This window comes from Rhinoderma darwinii, chromosome 11, assembly GCF_050947455.1.
Source record: "Rhinoderma darwinii isolate aRhiDar2 chromosome 11, aRhiDar2.hap1, whole genome shotgun sequence".
In the NCBI taxonomy this organism is placed as follows: Eukaryota; Metazoa; Chordata; class Amphibia; order Anura; family Rhinodermatidae; genus Rhinoderma; species Rhinoderma darwinii.
Genome location: NC_134697.1, coordinates 54,471,265 through 54,481,541, shown reverse-complemented (window position 1 = coordinate 54,481,541; position 10,277 = coordinate 54,471,265).

The following is a 10,277-nucleotide window of genomic DNA, read 5'->3' as shown; positions in this document are numbered from 1 at the left end:
AGAAGAAAACTGGACTGTCTAAAAATATGATAAACCCCTTGAAGAAAACCTTGTGGGGTCTACTTGTGTGAATGAAGTCATTTATGGGGTGATTCTAATCTTTCAGCAGCATTAGGCCCCCCAGAAAACAGTATGCGGCTATAAAATCAAGTGCAGAATTCCTGGACCGAAAAGGCCAAAAAGCCTCCTTTTATGCCAAGCCCTGGCACATGCCCGTGAATAAAGCACACATATTTAGTATCCCCATGCACGGGAGAAGTGGAAGAATGTGAAATGCGATGAATTTTGTCCGTGGTCCATTCTCTGTGTGAAAAAGCTAGCATAAACTGACGCATTTGCTAAAAAAAGCTAATTTTATTTTGTTCCATCTTATTCAAGAAACTTTCAGAAGAAAACTGGACTGTCTAAAAATATGATAAACCCCTTGAAGGAAACCTTGTGGGGTCTACTTGTGTGAATGAAGTCATTTATGGGGTGATTCTAATGTTTCAGCAGCATTACGCCCCCCAGAAAACCGTATGCGGCTATAAAATCAAATGCAAAATTCCTGGACCAAAAAGCCTCCTTTTATGCCAAGCCCTGGCACATGCCCGCACAGTGAATAATGCACACATATTTGGTATCCCCATGCACGGGAGAAGTGGGAGAATGTGAAAGGAGATTAATTTTGTCCGTGGTCCATACTGTGTGTGAAAAATGCTAGCCTAAACTGACGCAATTGCTAAATTCTTGCATTTTTTTCCAATTTTGCCCACTTTAGAGAAAAAAATAAAAATGATATATACTGACAAATGCCACTAAAACAAAGCCCTATCTGTCCTTTAAAAAAGAGTGTAAAATTCAAAGATGAACTTTATTCACCTGCTGAGTTATAGTCATCTAAAGAAGCGCAAAGCAAAATTGTGAAATTTGCTCTGGTCATTTAGCTGTAAAACAGCCTAGTCCTTAACCGGTTAAATATATACCTATCTAATCACTCACTCCAGCCCATAGCACCCATACATAAAACTCAGCAACTTCTACTATTTGCTCCATCTTACTGGAGTCTTGTCCTTATGTATATTTTTAATACATTGTTTGTCATATGTGTTTAATAAATATTAAAATTTTTTAGAGGCTCTGTCACCAGATTTTGCAACCCCTATCTGCTATTGCAGCAGATAGGCGCTGCAATGTAGATTACAGTAACGTTTTTATTTTTAAAAAACGAGCATTTTTGGCCAAGTTATGACCATTTTCGTATTTATGCAAATGAGGCTTGCAAAAGTACAACTGGGCGTGTTTACAGTAAAAGTACAACTGGGCGTGTATTATGTGCGTACATCGGGGCGTGTTTACTTCTTTTACTAGCTGGGCGTTGTGCATAGAAGTATCATCCACTTCTCTTCAGAACGCCCAGCTTCTGGCAGTGCAGACACAGCCGTGTTCTCCAGAGATCACGCTGTGACGTCACTCACAGGTCCTGCATCGTGTCAGACGAGCGAGGACACCGGCACCAGAGGCTACAGATGATTCTGCAGCAGCATCGGCGTTTGCAGGTAAGTCGATGTAGCTACTTACCTGCAAATGCTGATGCTGCTGCAGAATCAACTGTAGCCTCTGGTGCCGACACGATGCAGGACCTGTGAGTGACGTCACAGATCTGCACTGCCAGAAGCTGGGCGTTCTGAAGAGAAGTGGATGATACTTCTCATCAGAGCGCCCAGCTAGTAAAAGTAGTAAACACGCCCCGATGTACGCACATAATACACGCCCAGTTGTACTTTTACTTTTCAACACGCCCAGTTGTACTTTTGCAAGCCTCATTTGCATAAATACGAAAATGGTCATAACTTGGCCAAAAATGCTGGTTTTTTAAAAATAAAAACGTTACTGTAATCTACATTGCAGCGCCGATCTGCTGCAATAGCAGATAGGGGTTGCAAAATCTGGTGACAGAGCCTCTTTAAGCTCTGTCTTTTTTCACATGTGTATGGTTCATAGTATGGAGCTGCCTCTGTGGTAAATGATGGGGGGATGTTTTTGTTGTAAACAGTGCCCAGCCCGCATTATAACTGCATTTGGAGTTTATATAGTGATTCTAATACAGTACATTAGCATTACAGTATATCATGCAAGCGTCTCCTAGGGGAACTAATAAAAAAAGTAAAAAAAACGTTGAATAAAAGTATTTTTTTTATGTTTAAAAAAAAAAAAAAAAAAAAAAGGGATTCAAAGTTCAAATAATCCCCCCTTTACACATTTTTCCCCTAAAGTAATGTTAAAATAAAAGTTAACATAACTTGTCATTGTCAGGGATCATTACCATGTATATTGTTTGAAAAATATTATCCTCACACATATGTATGTATATACATTTCAGTTCTTTGTGTAATATACTGATATATACAGGGGCGTAACTAGGAAAGACTGGGCCCCATAGCAAACTTTTGACTGGGGCCCCCCCTCCCCTGGGTGTCACACAACCCCCCCCCCTTGTAGATAGTGCCTTTTTTACAAACCCCCCTTTTGATAACGCCATACAGCCCCCCTGTAGATAACGCCATACAGCCTCCTTTGTAGATATCTACAGAGGGGGCTGTATTGCGCTATCTACAGAGGGGGCTGTATGGCGTTATCTACGGGGGGCTGTATGGCGTTATCTACGGGGGGGGACTGTATGGCGTTCCCTACAGGGGGGGGCTGTATGGCGCTATCTACATGGGGGACTGTATGGCGATATCTACAGAGGGGGCTGTATGGCGTTATCTAGAGGGGGGACTGTATGGCGTTATCTACGGGGGGGCTGTATGGCGTTATCTACGGGGGGGCTGTATGGCGTTATCTACGGGGGGGCTGTATGGCGTTATCTACGGGGGGGCTGTATGGCGTTCCCTACGGGGGGGCTGTCTGGCGTTATCTACAGGGAGTCTGTATGGCGTTCCCTACAGTGGGGGTCTGTAGGGAACGCCATACAGCGTCCCCCCCCTGTAGGGAACGCCATACAGCGTCCCCCCCCCTGTAGGGAACGCCATACAGCGTCCCCCCCCCTGTAGGGAACGCCATACAGCGTCCCCCCCCTGTAGGGAATGCCATACAGCGTCCCCCCCCTGTAGGGAACGCCATACAGCGTCCCCCCCCTGTAGGGAACGCCATACAGCGTCCCCCCCCCTGTAGGGAACGCCATACAGCGCCAAATGTGACCTACAGTGTGTCCCAATAAAATACATGTATCCCCTATCCACAGGATAGGGGATACATGTGTGATCGCTGGCAGCGATAGGGAGAACGGGGGACTGAAAGTCCCCTGAAGTTCTCCATGACTAACCTCTGGCTTCCGGCGTCTGTGTCGGCAGCTCACTAAAAATGAAAGGAGCGCTGGCCACGCATGCGCACAAGCGGGAACGGCGCTCCATTCATTTCTCCGGAGCTGCCGACACAGACCCCGGAAGTCCGAGGTTTGTGATGGAGAACTTCAGGGGACTTTCAGTCCCCTGTTCTCCCTATCGCTGCCAGCGATCACACATGTATCCCCTGTCCTGTGGATAGGGGATACATGTCTTTTGTTTAATGGCAGAGCGGGGAGATACCTCCCTGCTCTGCCGTACTGTTCAGTGGCGTCCCGCTGTAGCAGCCATAGCGGCTGCTAGCGGAGCCTGCGGCCATGGTGGGGGCCCGTGCCGGCGGGCGATACGGGCCCCCTCATGCCGCGGGCCCCATAGCAGCCGCTACTGCTGCTACGGTGGTAGTTACGCCACTGGATATATATATAACAAGTTCTTTGTTCATGTCGGACACACCTATGGAAGACACCGCCCCCTGGAATGCAAGAAGAGTGAGTCTGAGAAGTTACAGCTGAGAAACCGGTGGGGGCTTGGGCACTCCCACATTTCTGGGGAGGAGGCATGTGTCTCTTTCTGTGTTTCTTTGTTCTGAATAAAAAGTTTTCAGTCTTCCTCCTGGCTGACAGAGGGAAGCTGTGTACCAAACATATTTGGCTGGTTTACTTCTTTCCAGGCATGCCTTCAGCTTTCAATTTACAGAGGTGGTTATTCGGTGTGAAATACGGACCTGACATTATCGCCGCGTCCATAATAGTCCGAACTATCACTATATAGCTTTATTTAACCCACTCGGTGAACGTTGTAAAAATTTGTTATTATAAAACACGCAGATTGATGTTTTTTTGGTCACCTTCGCTCTAAGAAAAAATGAGATAAAAAGTGATCAAAAAGTTGCATATACCCCAAAATGGTATGGGTGAAAACTAGAGCTCGCCTTGTTTTTTTTCCCATTTCACCCTACAAACATATTTTTTTCAGCTTCCCAGTACATTATGAAGTACAATAAATGGTGCCATGACAAACTACAACTTGTCCCGCAAAAAAACAAGCCCTCATACGGCTATCTCGACGAAGAAATAAAAAAAAAAGTTATGGTTTTTGGAAGGCGGGAAGGAAAAAAACGAAAATGAAAAAAAACTGAAATTGACCAGGTCTCCAAGGGGTTAAAGGATATGTACACCTTCGAAAGCTATTTTTTTTTTAAAATAAAAAGGTCAGTGCGTTTTGTGCAACTTTATAGTTTGTTTTAAAACTGTTTCGTTTGAGATACAGCTGCTTTGTATCCTGTATACAGAGCAGCTGTATCATTTGCTAAATCCTGTTCCCGTCGAGTCAGCGGATCCTGCATTTCTCTGATAGTTTATAACTTAGATGTGATAGATTACAGGTGGATCCTGCATGTCAGAGACACGCAGGACCCGCTGACACTGAACCCGTCAGTGCCGCCGACCTGAATGGAACATAATGTAGCGAACGATACAGCTGCTCTGTATACAGGACACAAAGCAGCTGTATCTAAAAAAGTTAAAAAAATGTTTATATAAAAACCAATTATAACGTTGCACAAAACACACTGACCTTTTTATTAAAAAATAAATAAATCTCTTTTCAAAGTTTACATAGCTTTTAATAGAGTAGAAATGCACAAAGTTTATTTGGAAAGCTATGGCATCTCTAGCAGGATATTTGCACAGGCCTCCTGTCAGTAATAATATACTAGTGAAGCGCTCTGTAGATCAGTGTGACTTGTGGAACTACAGACTCCAGCATACCTAGCAAAAGCTATGTGACCTAAAAACCTCAAAAGCCCCTGTGCAGTAGGAGCTGGTGCCCCTAGTATGCCCTCATTATTCATCTGCCCACCTCCCCTGTGAGCTTACCATATAATGTCAATGTGGACAGAAGGTCAGGACTTCCATGAGGCCAGGGGAGACGTAGAGACACACAGGAGCTGCTGGAGAAGGAGCAGCCACCTCTTCAGAGGGTGGGGCTTACTAGCAGGGTGCATCCTGGGCGGGGCTTACAAGCAGTGTGTGCTGCTGCTTGTATGCAGCTTCTGTACAGTGTTTGGCCCTGTTCACACAGAGTTTTTTGCAGGCAGAAAATTCTGCCTGGAAAAATCAGCTCTGTTTTTTTTTAAGTGGTTTTGCACCGCAGGCGGTTTTGCCACGTTTTTTTAGGCGTTTTTTTGCCGTGTTTTTTTTAGGTGTTTTTAACTTTTTCTTCAACAGGCAAAGGAACCGCGAGCGGTTTTGCCAAAAAACGCGTCAAGAAACGAATCAAAAGTCGTGGCAAACGCCTCAAGATAGGGCATGTTGCTTCTTTTTCCTTCGAGTGTCTTTTTTTTGCTTGCGGGAAAAAAATAAAATCGCTATTTCGGCCGGTTTCCGCGGCAAAAAAACATGGCAAAAACCTCTGAATATTTGGCTGTATTAGGGTAAGTTCACACTGAGTTTTTTTACACATTTTTTTTTACGCGGAAACCGCGTCTGAAAATGCACCAAAAAAACGGCCGAAAATGCCTCCCATTGATTTTAATGGGAGCCAGAGGCGTTTTTTTCCCATCTTGTGGGAAAAAGAAGCGACATGCCCTATCTTTGGGCGTTTACGTCTCTGAACTCCCATTGACGTATTTCACTGCGTTTTTTTCCTGCGGCGCTCAATGGCCGCGAGCGAAAAACGCAGTGAGAATCGGCGTGCAGGCAGATTTTTGAGGCAGATTTTCCGCCTGCAAAAAACTGTGTGAACCCAGCTTTAGAAGATCTCTATTTTAAAAACAGGTGAGCTGTGGGCCCCCCATCCTCTACTGTGGGCCCCTGCTACCTCCAGTAATGTCAATCAGCTGCTTCTCTCTGCACTCAGAGAAAGCCCTGATTGGTTAAAGCAGCTGCCTGTCACACAGCCACTGGCTCTTCATGTGGGAACGGCATTCTGACCAATGAGCGATGTACTCAGTGCTGACAGAGCTCTCATTGGACACAGTGCCGAGCAGCTGTACAGCATGAAATGTTAGCGGCTCAGCGAGGAGATAGTTGGAGGCTGGGCCCAGCGGAGGATCCTCCGCTCCTCCGAAGAGCCAGTCCGACGCTGGCCCCATGGCCATCCCTAAAGCCAGCCATGCTATCTACAGTAGTACAGCCAGTCATAGACATAGGAGTCGTTGTCGTCAGGACATAACCTCTAATTTCATGAAATGACTTATTTCCTAAAAAATTCTTCAAGCATATAAATGCAAAAAAGCCAAGGTCTGAACATGTAGGACCCCTAGATAATGGTAATGGGGAGTTGATCACAGGGGATCAAGAGAAGGCAGAGTTACTAAATGGGTTCTTTAGCTCTGTATATACAACAGAAGAAGGAGCAGCTGATGTAGCCGGTGCCAGTGCTGTTAATATATCGGCTGATATACTGAATTGGATGAATGTAGAGATGGTCCAAGCTAAATTAAATAAAATAAATGTGCACAAGGCTCCGGGACCAGATGGGTTACACCCTAGAATTCTTAAAGAGCTTAGTTCAGTTATTTCTGTCCCCCTTTTCATAATATTCAGAGAATCTCTAGTGACTGGTATAGTGCCAAGGGACTGGCGCAGGGCAAATGTGGTGCCTATTTTCAAAAAGGGCTCTAGGTCTTCCCCGGGTAATTATAGACCAGTAAGCTTAACATCCATCGTGGGGAAAATGTTTGAGGGGCTATTGAGGGACTATATACAGGATTATGTGACAATAAATAGCATTATAAGTGACAGCCAGCACGGTTTTACTAAGGACAGAAGTTGTCAAACTAACCTAATCTGTTTTTATGAAGAGGTGAGCAGAAGTCTAGACACAGGGGCCGCTGTGGATTTAGTGTTTTTGGACTTTGCAAAGGCATTTGACACTGTCCCCCATAGACGCCTAATGGGTAAATTAAGGACTATAGGTTTAGAAAATATAGTTTGTAATTGGATTGAGAATTGGCTCAAGGACCGTATCCAGAGAGTTGTGGTCAATGATTCCTTCTCTGAATGGTCACCGGTTATAAGTGGTGTACCCCAGGGTTCAGTGCTGGGACCACTATTATTCAACTTATTTATTAATGATATAGAGGAAGGGATTAATAGCACTATTTCTATTTTTGCAGATGACACCAAGCTATGTAATATAGTTCAGACTATGGAAGATGTTCATGAATTACAGGCAGATTTAAACAAACTAAGTGTTTGGGCGTCCACTTGGCAAATGAAGTTTAATGTAGATAAATGTAAAGTTATGCATCTTGGTACCAACAACCTGCATGCATCATATGTCCTAGGGGGCGCTACACTGGCGGATTCACTTGTTGAGAAGGATCTGGGTGTACTTGTAAATCATAAACTCAATAACAGCATGCAGTGTCAATCAGCTGCTTCAAAGGCCAGCAGGATATTGTCGTGTATTAAAAGAGGCATGGACTCGTGGGACAGGGATGTAATATTACCACTTTACAAAGCATTAGTGAGGCCTCATCTAGAATATGCAGTTCAGTTCTGGGCTCCAGTTCATAGAAAGGATGCCCTGGAGTTGGAAAAAATACAAAGAAGAGAAACGAAGCTAATAAGGGGCATGGAGAATTTAAGTTATGAGGAAAGATTAAAAGAATTAAACCTATTTAGCCTTGAAAAAAGACGACTAAGGGGGGACATGATTAAAGAGGCTCTGTCACCAGATTTTGCAACCCCTATCTGCTATTGCAGCAGATAGGCGCTGCAATGTAGATTACAGTAACGTTTTTATTTTTAAAAAACGAGCATTTTTGGCCAAGTTATGACCATTTTTGTAATTATGCAAATGAGGCTTGCAAAAGTCCAAGTGGGTGTGTTTAAAAGTACAAGTCCAAGTGGGTGTGTATTATGTGCGTACATCGGGGCGTTTTTAATACTTTCACTAGCTGGGCGCTCTGATGAGAAGTAACATCCTCTTCTCTTCAGAACGCCCAGCTTGTGACAGTGCAGATCTGTGACGTCACTCACAGGTCCTGCATCGTGACGGCCACATCGGCAGCAGAGGCTACAGTTGATTCTGCAGCAGCATCAGCGTTTGCAGGTAAGATCGACTTACCTGCAAACGCTGATGCTGCTGCAGAATCAACTGTAGCCTCTGGTGCCGATGTGGCCGTCACGATGCAGGACCTGTGAGTGACGTCACAGATCTGCACTGTCACAAGCTGGGCGTTCTGAAGAGAAGAGGATGTTACTTCTCATCAGAGCGCCCAGCTAGTGAAAGTATTAAAAACGCCCCGATGTACGCACATAATACACACCCACTTGGACTTGTACTTTTAAACACACCCACTTGGACTTTTGCAAGCCTCATTTGCATAACTACAAAAATGGTCATAACTTGGCCAAAAATGCTCGTTTTTTTAAAATAAAAACGTTACTGTAATCTACATTGCAGCGCCAATCTGCTGCAATAGCAGATAGGGGTTGCAAAATCTGGTGACAGAGCCTCTTTAACTTATATAAATATATTAATGGCACATACAAAAAATATGGTGAAATCCTGTTCCTTGTAAAACCCCCTCAAAAAACAAGGGGGCACTCCCTCCGTCTGGAGAAAAAAAGGTTCAAGCTGCAGAGGCGACAAGGCTTCTTTACAGTGAGAACTGTGAATCTATGGAATAGTCACCGCAGGAGCTGGTCACAGCAGGGACAGTAGATGGCTTTAAAAAAGGGTTAGATAATTTCCTAGAACAAAAAAATATTAGCTCCTATGTGTAGAAATTTTTCCTTCCCTTTTTCCTTCCCTTGGTTGAACTTGATGGACATGTGTCTTTTTTCAGCCGTACTAACTATGTAACTATGTAAATGAATTACATTATTACGCAAACGACATATTTCAATTTCTATACATAATGGGGAACTATATAAAAAATAAGTAAAGGAATAACTGCTGGAGATCAGAACAAGTGACTGTTCACCGGAAATACACAAGATGGAAACATTTGTCTGGATTTGTTCACACGTTATAGAAAGTTTCCCTCCACCTGCCACGTGATATCAGCATTGGAAATCTTCATGCTCGTTTCCTTAGAATTTAAATAAATCAATTGAAATTGGTGAAATCGCAAAATATCTGTGTGAAATTAATGCCGGACAGGGCTTGCAGCGGCTTTGAAACTTTGTAACACGTCCCAAAATATGTGCAGATTTTATTCTGCAAAATCTGAATGGGATTTCCCATTCAGTGAAATCGGAGGTATTTCTGCTAAAATAACGCACCAATTCAACTACATGTGAATACTGCCTAATGCCAAATGTGGATTTTGCAGTGGATTATCTCAATGAAAAAAAAAACAGGTAAAATAAAGCACGCAAAATATTAAGCAATTCATATTAGGGCACGTTCAGACGTGGCAAAATTTTTCCGCTGCAAATGTTGGTGCAGATTTGGGGCAATTACGCAACAAATCTGCACCAACATTTGCATATCTGACAGGTAATTCAGACATTGCAGAAAACACAGCAGACTTGCCACAGATTTCAGTTTTTGCATTGCAAAGGCTGAAATACGCAGTGAAATTACGCTTCTTCTCCGCAACAGACAGTGCATGCTGCGGAGGGAAAATTCTGCACCGCAGCCTATGGTCCGCAGCAGAGTTTTCCGCAACGTCTGAACTAACTTGCCTAAAAACGGATAGAAAAAAATGTAGAAAACGGCCGCTGGAGAATTCCACTACGGACTGTCCGCAGCGGAATTCAACAGCAATGTGAATGTGCCCTTAGAAGCAGCCAGTGTTCTGCCTATGGTGGTGGGTGTAGTGAACCCTACAGGCTGTCCTAAAACAGCCTGTGACTGCTAATATAAACTATGGAATTGCTGTAGATACAATTACCTAATATTTTAAATGTGGTAAATGAGTATTTATGTGTAAGCAAAGGCTAAAACGTTTCCAGTCAGAGAACCCTATTGCTATATTTCCTATTTAGCTGC